This window comes from Pinus tabuliformis, chromosome 8 (assembly GCF_031772625.1).
Source record: "Pinus tabuliformis cultivar Carrire ecotype Pingquan chromosome 8, CPIR1, whole genome shotgun sequence".
NCBI lineage: Eukaryota > Viridiplantae > Streptophyta > Pinopsida > Pinales > Pinaceae > Pinus > Pinus tabuliformis.
The window spans coordinates 649,863,061-649,876,603 of record NC_142294.1 but is presented as its reverse complement, the minus strand read 5'-3'; positions in this window follow the sequence as shown (position 1 = coordinate 649,876,603).

Sequence of the window (13,543 nt, the reverse complement as noted above, 5' to 3'; positions counted from 1 at the left end):
AATCTAGAGTGTGGCAGCGTTTGACTCAACATAAAACCAAGGGTCATGATGATGAAATGGAATAGTCAGAGGAGAGGTAAAATAGATCACCGAAACCCATAAAGACAAGTGACTAAGCAAGGATATCCTAAACCTAACACGAGAAACAAATGAGTGTCATGTTCAAGAGAAGCATGTTGCCTATACAAAAGATATTTCACTTTGATTTTTCCCCACTATTTCTAGCGAGTACCCCTTTATTTTTTATCACAGGATATCATATGTTTTTCTTATAAGTTCATTCTTCAAATGAATCCATCCTAGTAAGTTTTACAAGCGCTAGGAAGGAGAAACTCAGTCTCGTCATGGTGACAAGTCTTTCATCGTTTAATTTTTAACGAGTCCGATGGAGGAATAACTTGATATCTTTTTCATATTTAGAGAGTTTAAAAAAAAGACGAAAAAGGAAGCTCCATCATGTCCCTTTTCATAATTTGTCTCTCGAATCTGAAAAGGTAGAAAACAATATTCGAGAAAAACTCTTGACCATGTTGACCAAGGTGTACCTTTTTTGTAAATAGTCAATCTCAGCTTGAAAAAGGTGTAAATGTATACTAAGATGACGTGAATTCATTTATTTTAATGAGTTCAAAAAGACAAGTAATCAACGATCTTTCCATATTTCGAGAGTCATAAAAGAGCTTAAAGATGACTCTAGTGGGGTTCCTTTTTCATTTTTTTTTAATGAGTCCGAGAAAGAGATAAAACAAAAACTCATTGAATCAATAAAAAATGATCACTGTAACCACCTAAAAGAACCTATAACTGCACAAAGACAATCACACATCATTGATATCGAGGAAAATAATAAAATATTGGCAAAAATGTGTTTAAAAACTTATAAATAGACTAAAAGTAAAAACATTTTTACCATTTCACTTGGAGTAAATTGGAGAGTACATTGTACCCTATTTTCCTTAATTCTTTAGGCAATCAATGTGAGAGATACAAGGAATCATTTCACGAACCATCAACTATAAGTAAGAGCTCTTCCTTTTTCCTAAGTTGCTTTTCATTCTACTTTCATGCCATTTCATAGGATTTTTTCTGGTTAAAATGGAGGATTTCAAATTTTAAAATCGGGGGCGATTAGCACGAGTATGCTCATCGGATCTACATTGATCGCCCTTGAGCCAGAAATGATCACGAGTTGCTAGTGTGGAATCAATCAAAATAGACATGTTGGCCACAGGGCAGAAAAAATAAAAATAAATCCCCTCTCTTGATCGATTTTTTTTAATTTTTGATCCGTGAAAAGGCATTTAATTAATGTAAATGGCCATTTTATAGGATATTTCAACAACATGGTCATCGAATGGAAGAAAAGGGGCCATGAGGCAGAAGATCACTAGGCTTCTTAAAATGTTTAATGTGTCAATGCTTTGAGGGAGTGCAGATTATTTAAATTCTTCCGAACCCCAAGACTCAGAGCTCAAAATGAGCTGCTACACTATCTGATCAGTTTATGGGATGTTGATTGATAGATATTCATCATTGGAGACTAAGAACTAGAGATGGAAGTAGCTGATATCTACTTCATTACTAGATTGTCTAGAAGAGGGGAAAGATTCCAACTCTTTGGATCTCGTGGTGGAGGTGAGAGAACCAATGCCTTAATCAGAAGGCATTGCTTGGGTATAGAGACAATTGTGAGCAGGAAGGTGAAGATACTAACCATCAATAATCTTCCCTTGAGCATAATTCTACACACCATGGCTCGTATAGCTCGGTCGCAAGTTTTGCACGAGGTCTCAAAATCACAATTCCAGTATGCAATGGATTTCCTTACTCCAACATTGTTCAACTGGTGCAAGGGACTGTTGGCCAACATGAAGAGGCAACTAACCGAAGGCAAGTTGGGAAACCTGAAGTAGTTCGGCTTTGGCTTGATTTTTGTAACTTTCTTTTTAGAGTGCATGGCACTATTTTAGTACCAATGGAAAGAGGTAGTAGATCCTGCTCCACAAGATCTGAGGCTGCTTAGATGGAGTGAGATCATGCCTCATGGAGGAGGGGGGCATTAGATGCATTTCCCTCCATCGTTCTTTGGTTTGTTGCGCCGAAAATTGATCGTTGTGGATGACTATACCTATGCAAGCATGGACTTCAGAGGGGATCTAGATCTACCTCTACCACCAGGTGAACAGTGGACTGATGTAAGTAAAACTTGCTTTTGGAATTTGCAAGTTTTATGAGTTTTTTTTTTTTTAAGTGTATTTGAGAGTTTACTTGTGATAAATGTATAGATGTGGGACTAGAAAGGCCTCCTAGGATGTCACCAATAGCATGATGGGTAGCACGTTAGATAGAATATGCTCCATACGAGGAAGGAGCATATCCTATGGTAGAAATGGAACAAAATCTAGAAGTGATCACCCGAGGGATTCCAGAATATGTGACTATAGATGATGTGCTGCTGTGATACCAGAGGCACACAGTAGGAGTGTCTATGATACTGCATCGTCCATTAGGCCGAGTGATCAGAGTGGTCTCATGTTATTGAAAGAATCATGTGGATGAATAGCCTTTTCTAGTCATTTTTTTGCACTATTGTAGGCTTTGAAATCCATGTGTCCCAGAACACTTATTTTTTGAAAGTTTGACGAAAAAACCTTGACAGACGCATATATATATATATATATATATATATATATATATATATATATATATATATATATATATATATATATATATATATATATATATATATATATATATATATATATATATATCATGATGATGTGATCAGTTTTATAAGTTTCACAAATTTCTATCAAGAACATAATTTTCTAATGCATCTGTTAATGTATTCAAATTCTATGGAATGTGCTGATATGTGATATAATGAAAATTTCTTTCTAGTAATTGAACATGTACATACATAGGCAAAAATTTTGGACTTCTTATTGAGTAATGACTATTCATTTGTAACACAACGAGTTGTGAATCTAACTTAACAACTAAATTTCTAATGCAAAGAACAATTGTTTCTGATAACAGTTCAATAATTGCACTGTACTTGGCAATATTATTAGTTGTGTTTCCCAAGAAAATACCTTGTAAATTGGTCAACTCGTCATCACGACAAAATAGTTCCCAATTCATGGAAGATAAATTATGTGTGCTACGACAAGCACCATTAGCAAAACCAACATAATGTTTTGACGACATCTGCAAACCGAGTGGAACACAGTGTGCAATTTTGATTTTTTGGTGTGATTATTTTCCTTGCGCACTAATCTACAAAAGTAATTACATGGATGATCATGCGTAAAAAGTTTAGATGGAGCCCATTTTCAGACTCGGGTAATTGATCAACAAAGAATGAAAACAAAGTTTCACCATTGGCATGACGTGTAAGCATCGAATTGGCCAAATAGTGGAATAACACAAAAATGGCTATGCCCCCATGCCCCTCGGTCGAGTGAGGTTTATGAGTCATAGAGTGAATACCCCATTAAGATAATGGGAAAACGGTAAAAACTCATTGAAGAGAGAAAATCTTAAGCTTATGGTGAGAAAAATATGTCTCTAGTTGAAATACCTTGACAACTTCAGGTTGGACTAAAATGTCAATTTGCAAGGTAGTAGTAATATTTCCCATATTACCTTCAAAAAAGCTTCATGCACTAGAACATGTGTTTGAAGTGGGTGTGTCGGGTTATGAGAAACAAAATCTTCAAGACACAAAGGAATCTCACCTAGACTTGGAAGAAATGAGGAACGATGATGGGCATCATTCCAACGCGTTTCGTCAATAGACATAACCTTTAAAATACTCTTGTCGGTGGGGAATATCTCATTGAAGGGATCCAAATAATCCCAAGAACCAAGCCAAGGAGATTGCGAATAGGTATGCAGGTACATATTGAGAACAACATGACTTTCTGAAGCAGCTGCTGAAGCTAATAAAATTTCATGATAAGCTTGTTCTAAGTGACTTAGCAGCATAACATCACCAAACGAATCAACCTGATAAGGAGAAGGAATGATCCATGGGTCAGTGGAGATAGAAATCATGTTGATCGAGGTGACATGCGAAGGTGGGAGAGGCAAAGTTCCCATGAAATTAGAATGTTTGAAAAGACCTTCCCCCACACTCTCATATGGAATATTGGTATTTCCCACATATGGGATGTTTCCATTTGAGGCATCGGAAGAGAAAAAGGACAATTGATCGATGGTGACAATTTTTCCTTCATGAGGAAAATGGAGCACCTGAAACAAAGAGGAAACCACACAAAACATGGCATGGGTCCAACTTCACCCAAGTAGAAGGTTGTAATTCATATTCACATCTACAACTTCCACTTCTAACTCGATAGTCTTCCCTTCCAAAGTGATGGGAAAACTTGTGAGAATACCATAAGGACGAGAGCCTCTGCCATCAAAGGCCTCCAAAGTGCTCAGGGAGTGGTTGAGAGGTGGAGAGCCAATAACTTTCCAAAATGAAGTAGACATGATGTAGGTGGAATCACCTTCATCAATGATAGTCCGATGGATTGTCTTTCCTTTTATAATGACTTGAATAAAAAATGCAATCTGATGAGGAAGATGAGGAACATGGCTTTCAAGATCAAAAGTAATCAAGCTCAAATCAACACAATCAATGCCTCCAATAGCACATGGTTTCCTCTGCATTGGAAAAGTTTGGAGAACTTCCAAAGAAAACATTACCAAAGGCGCTTCATCCAAATCTTCGACAATACTGTAATGTTGAGAAGCTCTAATTTTCGGGTTATAGGATGACTTCCAAAGCACACCTTTGGGAGGCGGTCAGATAACAGAATCATTATTAGGTCTCTCAATATGGAGAGGACTAGAACTGGGTGGAGCAAAAGTAGAAGGTATATCAGTGACTTATTTTTCCACCGTCTACTTTTGAGAGGTTTGATAATATTTCGATCGAGTGGCTATAGAGATAGGCAAGGAACCCATCATCATGTAAACTTGAGAACCATATGAGGTAGAGGATTGTGGTTGGTCTACCAACTGAGTATTCCAAAATGGGAATGACTCTTTCAATACAGTCGGGGTCCCTTTCAATAAATGACTAACTTTTGCACGTTGGGGACAATTCTTGGTATAATGATCTTCCTCACAAATGAGGCAAGGGTATTTCAGCTTCCATTTAGAGACATCATCAACAGATGACTTAGGAGGATCTTATTTCAGGGTATCGGATTTTGATTCCCCCTTAACGTCCTTCTTACCTTTCGAGGCTTTATCTCTTGCGATAGACTGGACAATGTTGATCTCAGAGGTTTTACTAGGATTTAATGGGTTTTTCGAAGGATGACTAGAACTAGTATTCGAAATAGATTTTTTCTTCAAAGAAGCTTTAGTGGAAGTTTGAGACACTGATCCAATTACACCATTAATAGGTGGCACATCGGGAGATTTTGAAGATGATGGGTTTGAAGATGGCCTTAGCATCGACACTAAAAGCCAAAGTTTTTTAGCAATAAACATGAAAAAAAACTCTGCGAATGAAAAGTGTTGATGCTCATCAACATCATTTTTTTAGGTTAAAATTCAATTTTTTTAACAACAACATTAAAAGATCAAACAAAAGGGAAAAATAACCCATAAAAAAGAAAAATTCAAACATATATATATATATATATATATGAAGTTTAACACAGAAAAAATTAAATAATTGAAAATATAAAATATAAAAACAAACAAATTAAAAAAATATTAAAAGCAATTTTATTTTTTGTTTTTTTGTTTTGTTTAAGAGATATTATTTATTAAATAACAAAAAAAAATTATAATTATATATATATAGCAAAGAAAAAAATATTAAAAAGAGAATTAATTAAAAATACAAACAACAAAGAAATTGAAAAAAATAAAAATAAAATAATAATAAAAAAATTGATAAAAAAAATTGATAAAAAAAATTATGTAGTGGTAGAGTGAAGGGGATCGATGGTCGCCCTGCATCGACGCCAATTATAAAAACCATTAAAAAAAAATAGTAATTGAAAATTAAAGGAAAAATTTAAAAATGAAATGAAAAAAAATTCAGAGGGCCGAATGGTTGTCGGTTCCCAGAAACGACGAGCTACACACTAGTGTGGGGGATCGTCGATTATGAGAATCGAAGACAGCCCCACCCTCGAACCTTTTTTATCAAATTTTTTATTATTTTTTCAATCTTTTAAAATAATTTTTCTTTTCAATAATTTCATTCTTTAATGTTTGTTTTTTAATAATTGTTAATTATGTTTTTTAATAAAAAGAATTTAATGTTATATATATCGATGTGTGTGCGCTTGTGCGTGTGTGTGAAGTTGTTTGAGTTTGACTTCAGGATTGACCTATGGCTTCAGAAACCCAGGGGAATCTAAGATGTCAAAATCACTCATACATTGCACCCGACCTGGGCCACACCAACCCTTAAAATCGGTGGATTTTTGCCCACAGAATTTCGAACCATTGACCTTCTCATCACGGAGTGACTTAGCAGTACACCCTATCACTGTCTATTCTACACCCTATAGGCATTTTTATTTTTAGTGTTTATTTTTTAATTTTTTTCAATGTTTTCTTAATATTTTAATATTTTTATTTATATTTTAATTTTAATGTTTTTATCATTTATTTATTTTCAATGTTTTTTTTAAATATATATTTTAAAATTTATTTTTAAAGCTTTATTTTTATTTTTAATTTATTTTTTAAAGTTTTTTTTTATCTTTTTAATTTTTTACTTGTATTTTTATATTTTTATTTTATAGCTTTGTTTATTTATTTTATTTTATTTTTTAATTTATAGTAATCTGTTAATTTTGTAAGTGTTTGTTTATTTTTTATTTTATTTTTTTAATAATTGGGTTTTTTTCTTTTCAGTTTTGTTTAATTATTCTTTTTTTTATCATTTTTTTTTTCACTGGTTTATAATATTTTAATTTTTTATTTATTTATTTTTCCTTTTTTCTACTAAATATTTTTGTTTAGTTTTTATAATTTTTGTTTCAAATATTGTTGAATTTTTTTTCAAAATTTTTCTTTTATTATTATTATTATTATTATTATTATTATTATTTTTAATGCAATTTATTTTTTTTTTTTTTTTTTGATTTTTTTTTGTTAAAGATATTTTTAATGTTGTTGTTGTTGTTGTTGTTGTTTTCCTTTTTTTGTTATTTTTTACTTAAATTTAAGGGAATAATTATTTTTAGAGAAAGAACTTCAAATGTTATTGTTTTTGGAAATAAAATTCATAAAAATTTCATGAGTTTTGTTATTTTTTCAGTTTTTTTTTCTAGAAGAATGCTTTATTAAACTTGTAATTTTTAGTGAAAAAGGTCTTGAAACGTGTATTGGTTTAATTATATTTATATGCAAAAATGTGTATTTGTTTAATTATATTTATATAAAAAATTTGTTTTCTTTGTCAGGTGTTTAAATTTGGTTTTTTTAGTGACAATTATTTTATATGTATTCATGCATTAATTAGCGATACATAAATATATAAAATATCCTAACTTCAAAATATTAATTTTATTATTCTATTTTATATTTGCAAAAATATTGAAAATTTCATTATAAAAGAATATTGCAAAGATAAACAAACAAACACAAGCTTGAAAAACCCTTAAGAAGCAAACATAAAAGAAGAAAAAGAAAAAGAGGAATAAGACAACTTAAAAAATGGTCAAATAAGCATCATTTAAATTACAGTGTCAAAATATGCCCCCCTCCCCCCAAAAAAGTTAAAAAAGTCGATGTTGCATCATCAATTTTCAAAATCCGCATGAAAATAAGAGACATATAAAAAAAATCCATAGCTAATACATAAGAATATTTAAAGTGTAAAAAATAAGTCCTAAAGTGGGGGCGGGTGGTTTGATGTTGCATCAACACTTAACAAAAAAATTGTCGACACTTATTATATAAGAAAATTTGAAGTGTCAAAAATATTCTCCAAAAACAAAACATTGATTTTGCATCAACACTTTTCAAAATCAACTTTAAAATCATGATCTTTTATGACCTCTAAAAAATTGAGAACTCAATACAGTTTTGATTAAGTTTGTATGTTTGTTTTCATTATCAATTGTGGAAGTCAAAATAACCTATTGCACATGTAAAACTCCAAGAACCCACACACATGAGATGAAAACCTTCCATAAGTTCAACATAGCTATAACATATCCCTCTATAGATCTATTAGCCATATTCCTTTTGCAGCGTGCTTGAGGTTCCAACCATTTGCCCCACTTGATGTAGTTATGCCCATTGCATCTTTGCCAGTCGAGTCCTCCCATTCTAAGATTGAGGCAAATAGGGAGAAAAATTAGTTAAGTTGGTTCAACACCAACAATACACCATGATATCGTGTAGAAAGTAAATGAAAAGTACAAGAAGTAACATGACTAGCATAAGGTTCCAAATAAGTTTCAAGTTGGTGATAAGGTATGTTTACATTTACAAAAGAGCACCTCATGAGCCCAATTAGTAAGCTCAAATCATTCTCATATGGTTTTTATAAAATCACAGAGGAAGTTTGTGACAATGCTTTCCAATTGAGTATTTCGTCATTCCTTGGCTTGCAACAAATGTTCAATGTGGATCTGCTTTGATGATATTATCCACCTTTGTTGGAAACCTCAAAGGTAGTTGAGCGATTTGTGACCACAAATATCAATGCTAACTACATTAAACATGCTACAACATATCATATCATTGACATCAAGACAAAGGATACCCACCAAGAACATATTCAACTCTACCACATTGTGAAAGTTAGATAATTTCTTCACCAAGGCAAGTGTCTTAGTAAGAGCCAAATTCAATAGAATTTTAGCCATATGATGGAGGAACTCAATGCAATTAAGACCATTCTTATTAAGGGGGAAGGAATAATCTAGGTGGATATCGGTGGCCATCCACCTACTCCACTAATTCAAAGCATAAATCTCCATCTTGGAAATTTTTGCATACTTTTTTGGTTCCTAAACTTCCACAAATATATTGAGGCCATAATTTTTTTTTCTTAACATGGAAGGGACCCACTCTATATTTGTAAGAATACCCTGGGTCAGTCTAAAATTTGTAGCTCTCAACTAGAACTTTCCAACGGGCTACTGAGCGCTCCAAACATATATTGTATGCATAAGTTATGACCCTAGGAATTTGATGTAGAAGCTAACCTTAGTGGGGCCCACAATCCTTTTTGTGTCTTATCTCCTAGGGCTAGGTTCTCATATTTTTATGATTTCCTCATTGCTTATGATGTTAGAAATGGTCTTTTGGCCTCACTGTAACTCAATCTGGTAAAGACGTGTAGCCATCACATATCTAGTCAATGATAAGCTACCACCATTTGAGGTAGTTTATTTTCATTTTGTATCTTTGCAATTTCTAACACTTTCCATTTATTAATAGAATACAAGTTCCATTGTATCTTTATGTTCTGACTATAAGTATGAATTTTATTTCATTCCCTTCATAAATTTGGATCATCACACTCATACATTACAATTCTATGATTAGTCTTCAGCTTATTTAATCATTAATCTTGGACTACTCTTAAACTTGATTAATAGTTAAGTTTGATTAGTGGTTAATTAAATGATTAACAATTAATTAAGATTAATAAATATTTATTTATTTATAATTATAATTATAATACTTAAATTAATATTTTATTAATTAGGATTCTCAAGAACTAAATTTAATTTGACTGACATTAAGAAAATATTATTATTTTGTTACTTACAATTATTATTTAATTATTTAATATTTTATTTTCTTTATGACCTAACAAGGTATGATCCCCTCGAAATAATAAAGGATAAAAGGATAGGTGGGAGTGACTCAAGGAAAGTAATGAAGGTTGGTAACATTAATTATGGGTTGTTAACTTTCATGAGGTGGGGGGAGGGGGAATCGGGAAGATAAGTGCATGAAATTTTGGGAGAGAGGGATTCTTACTTGGGAACTTTGGGGAAATTTGGGAGGATTTTGGGGATTGGTTTGGTTTTGGCACTTTGGGTTGATTTTTGGGTTTGGAACTTTGGATTTTAGAGGTTTGGATATCAGAGAGGTGTATTTTAGTGTTGGACACTAGAGGGGTGTTGGCATAGGGATATCATACACACTATATCCATAGTTTGGACTATGGCTTGAAGGGCTAGGGAACTCGTGGATGTTCCCTAGATAGTAAGTTAGATATAATTTCCTAGATGGCATGGTGGAATTTTAATTTGAGTGGTCCCAAAAGGAGGACAATAACTAGGTATTACTCTTCTTGTTATTTAAGTTATGAAAATTTCCGTAAATAAAATTTCTTTTACATGCTTTTATATGTTGTGACCAATATATATTGAGATGTTAAATATGTTGGGTATTGTTTTGTTATGAAATTGTGGAATTTCGTTATACTTTGAGGACTCCAAAATGGGTTTTGACAATTAGTGGATGGTAAGTGTTCTTAGGCTAATTGAACAATATGTGGAGTCCAAAAATTATATCAATTTCACTTCATTCAAACCCTAGAGGCCAACACTTAGTCCATGTTTAAACTCAAGGGATTTGATCTTGCAATCTCATGGTACATAATATTTTAGATGGACTTTCCTTGTTGGTACGATGGCATATTCAATTAGGTGGTCCCAAAAGGAGCACCACAATAAAGCAACTGTAACCAGATATTCTTTTTCTTATTTTTAAGTTATGAAAATTTCCATTAATAAAATTTATTTTACATGCTTTTAATATGTTATGACAAATGTATCTTGAGGTTTTAAATATGTTGTTTTTTGCTTTGAAATTGTGGAAGTTTGATATAGTTTGGGGACCCTAAATAGGTTCTTACAAATAATGGACAATGAGTCTTCTTAGGTTAAGCGAACACTACTGGGAGTCTCCAAAAATTCTACCAAATTCACTTCATCTAAATGCTAGAGGCCAACACGTAGTCCATGTGTAAACTCGGGGGACTTGAACTTGGAATCTCGTGGTACATAATATTTTGGATGGACTTTCCTAGTTGGCATGATGGCATATTCAATTGGGTGGTCCTAAAAGGAGCACCACAACCAAGCGACTGCAACCGAGTATTTTTTTTCTTATTGTTTAAGTTATGAAAATTTCCATAAATCAAATTTCTTTTACATGATTTTTGTTGTTGAAGTTTGATATAATTTGAGGACGCTAAAATAGGTTCTTACAAATAGTGGATGGTGAGTCTTCTTAGGTTAAGTGAATACTATTTGGATTCTCCAAAAATTCTACCAATTTCACTTCATCAAAACCATAGAGGTATGCATACTCATCTTTCCCTTGTTAAAGGAAGTCGTTATTGAGAATTGAGGATGCCCTAAAATGAGCAAGTAGATCCTTTAATTCTTACTAAAAAATATTTTTGTATGATAATGAGCTAATGAATCCCACAAGGTTGAGCAAGACTAGCAAGGTCATAGTAATAGAAATACATAAATCTCTTGCACATTACATCATCTCTTCCACAAATATGTTCACTACTAACTTAACTATTATGTAGACATACTCATTTCATTGTTCATCTCAGAACAATCCCATTCCTTTTTTTCATAAACCCATTCATCTCACTATACAATTGTGGTCAGGATGCTAGTTGCTAATTTTTATCCAAAAAGGTCATTTAAAAGACGTAGATATATTATGAAGATAACTTTGATAAATCACATCTCCTTGTAAGTAATAATTTTACAAGTGAATCTTGACAAAATTCCATTCAACAATGTTTCTTTCAATAATATAATAGCATAAAGTAAGTCTTATGTAAAGCATATTATAAAAAATGTTATGTGATAATTTTATTTTATTTATTTTTTATTTTTATTTTTTTATTTTTATTTTTTATCTTATAAGAATCAACAATTGGGCTAGTCTTGTATTCCCATAATATGGGATCAATTCCAAACACTATCATTATAACCCCTAGGTTTATGTGGATCCCAATACACAATCTATAGGTAAACTAAGAAGATTTGAAAATGGAATCTCACAATGCATAATACTTCATTTTCACAGTGATGAGTAATTAAATTGCCCCTAACTATCACTAAGTAAATTATTAATAATTTCTTTTATTAAAAATATTAATACTAAATGATTTCTGTATTGAACCTTTTGTGATCCATAATAAATTAACAAGTTTGGTTCATCATCAAGCCAAAAAATTCTTTTATATGATTTCTACCCAAAAAACTTTATTTTAGCTAAATATTTTTTAATTATATTTATTTAAATATAAACCCAAATAATTTAAATAAAATTTTATCCTACCGAATAAAAAATATAAAATATGTACAATGTCAGCATATGTATATTTTGTACATTATATAATCCTTACTTTTAACGGATACTAATATAAAATTATAAAATTTCAAAGACAATGATGTATTAGTGATTCATGAACTTGGTCGTTGTTATCCGTCTCGAATTTTTTCCATTAATTTATTAAAAGAATTAATTGCTTTTGATAGTTTTCTTAAAAGGTTGTATTTTATAAAGTTATTTTTCATTCGTTAAAACTGTTATTAATAAATTATTTAGTTAGTGTTTATTAAGTCTTCTGAACTAGAGACATTCAAATGGGTCGAAAAGTGAAAACAACCTTAAAATATTTTTAACTCCTTGAATGTTTATCCCCTTTTCGGGATTTGAATATTAAATTAAAGATTGATAAAATATAATGTTTATAAAATTATTTGATTTTCCATTAATAAAATAAATTTTAACTCCTTCAATGTTTATCCTCTTTTCGGGATTTGAATATTAAATTAAATATTGATAAAATATAATGTTTATAAAATTATTTGATTTTCCATTAATAAAATAATTTTCTTTATAATGTGTGGCCTTTACGCTTATCTATATCTTTCAATTAATTTTAATGTATTTTTTGTGATGTTTAAATTTTTTCGGGAATAATAAAAGAGTATTATTAAAAATATAAAGTAATGAAGTAACTGCTTTTGTTTTCGAATAAAGTCTCGTAAAAGTAAATATGATGAGAAATCATATTTTAAATATAAGTGGTTTTACATGATAATGATAATAATATATTTGAATGTATGGTATAAAATAATATTATAAATGATAAAATATAATTATGTGGAGGGGTTTTAGTTAAGTGTGGTAAAGATATATATGTAATGTAATGTCTTCAAAATATTTTAATTTGGTAAATAAAAATTATTTTAAGTTGATAAAAAATGCAAATTATTATTTTTTATAAATTATTATTTGTGGTTTTGGTTTGAGGTGGAGGAGAATTTATATTATTGACTTATAGTATTTATGTGAAATATAGTCTATTTAAAATGGAAATTAAACAAGTTTAGATTTATTTTGATTTTTGATTTACCAAAAATTTGAAAGTTAAAATTTTGTAAAATAAATCTACACTTATTATACTAATAAAATCTTATTTTATATATATATATATATATATATATAATTTTTCCATAATGATAATAAATTTTAATATATTAAATAATAT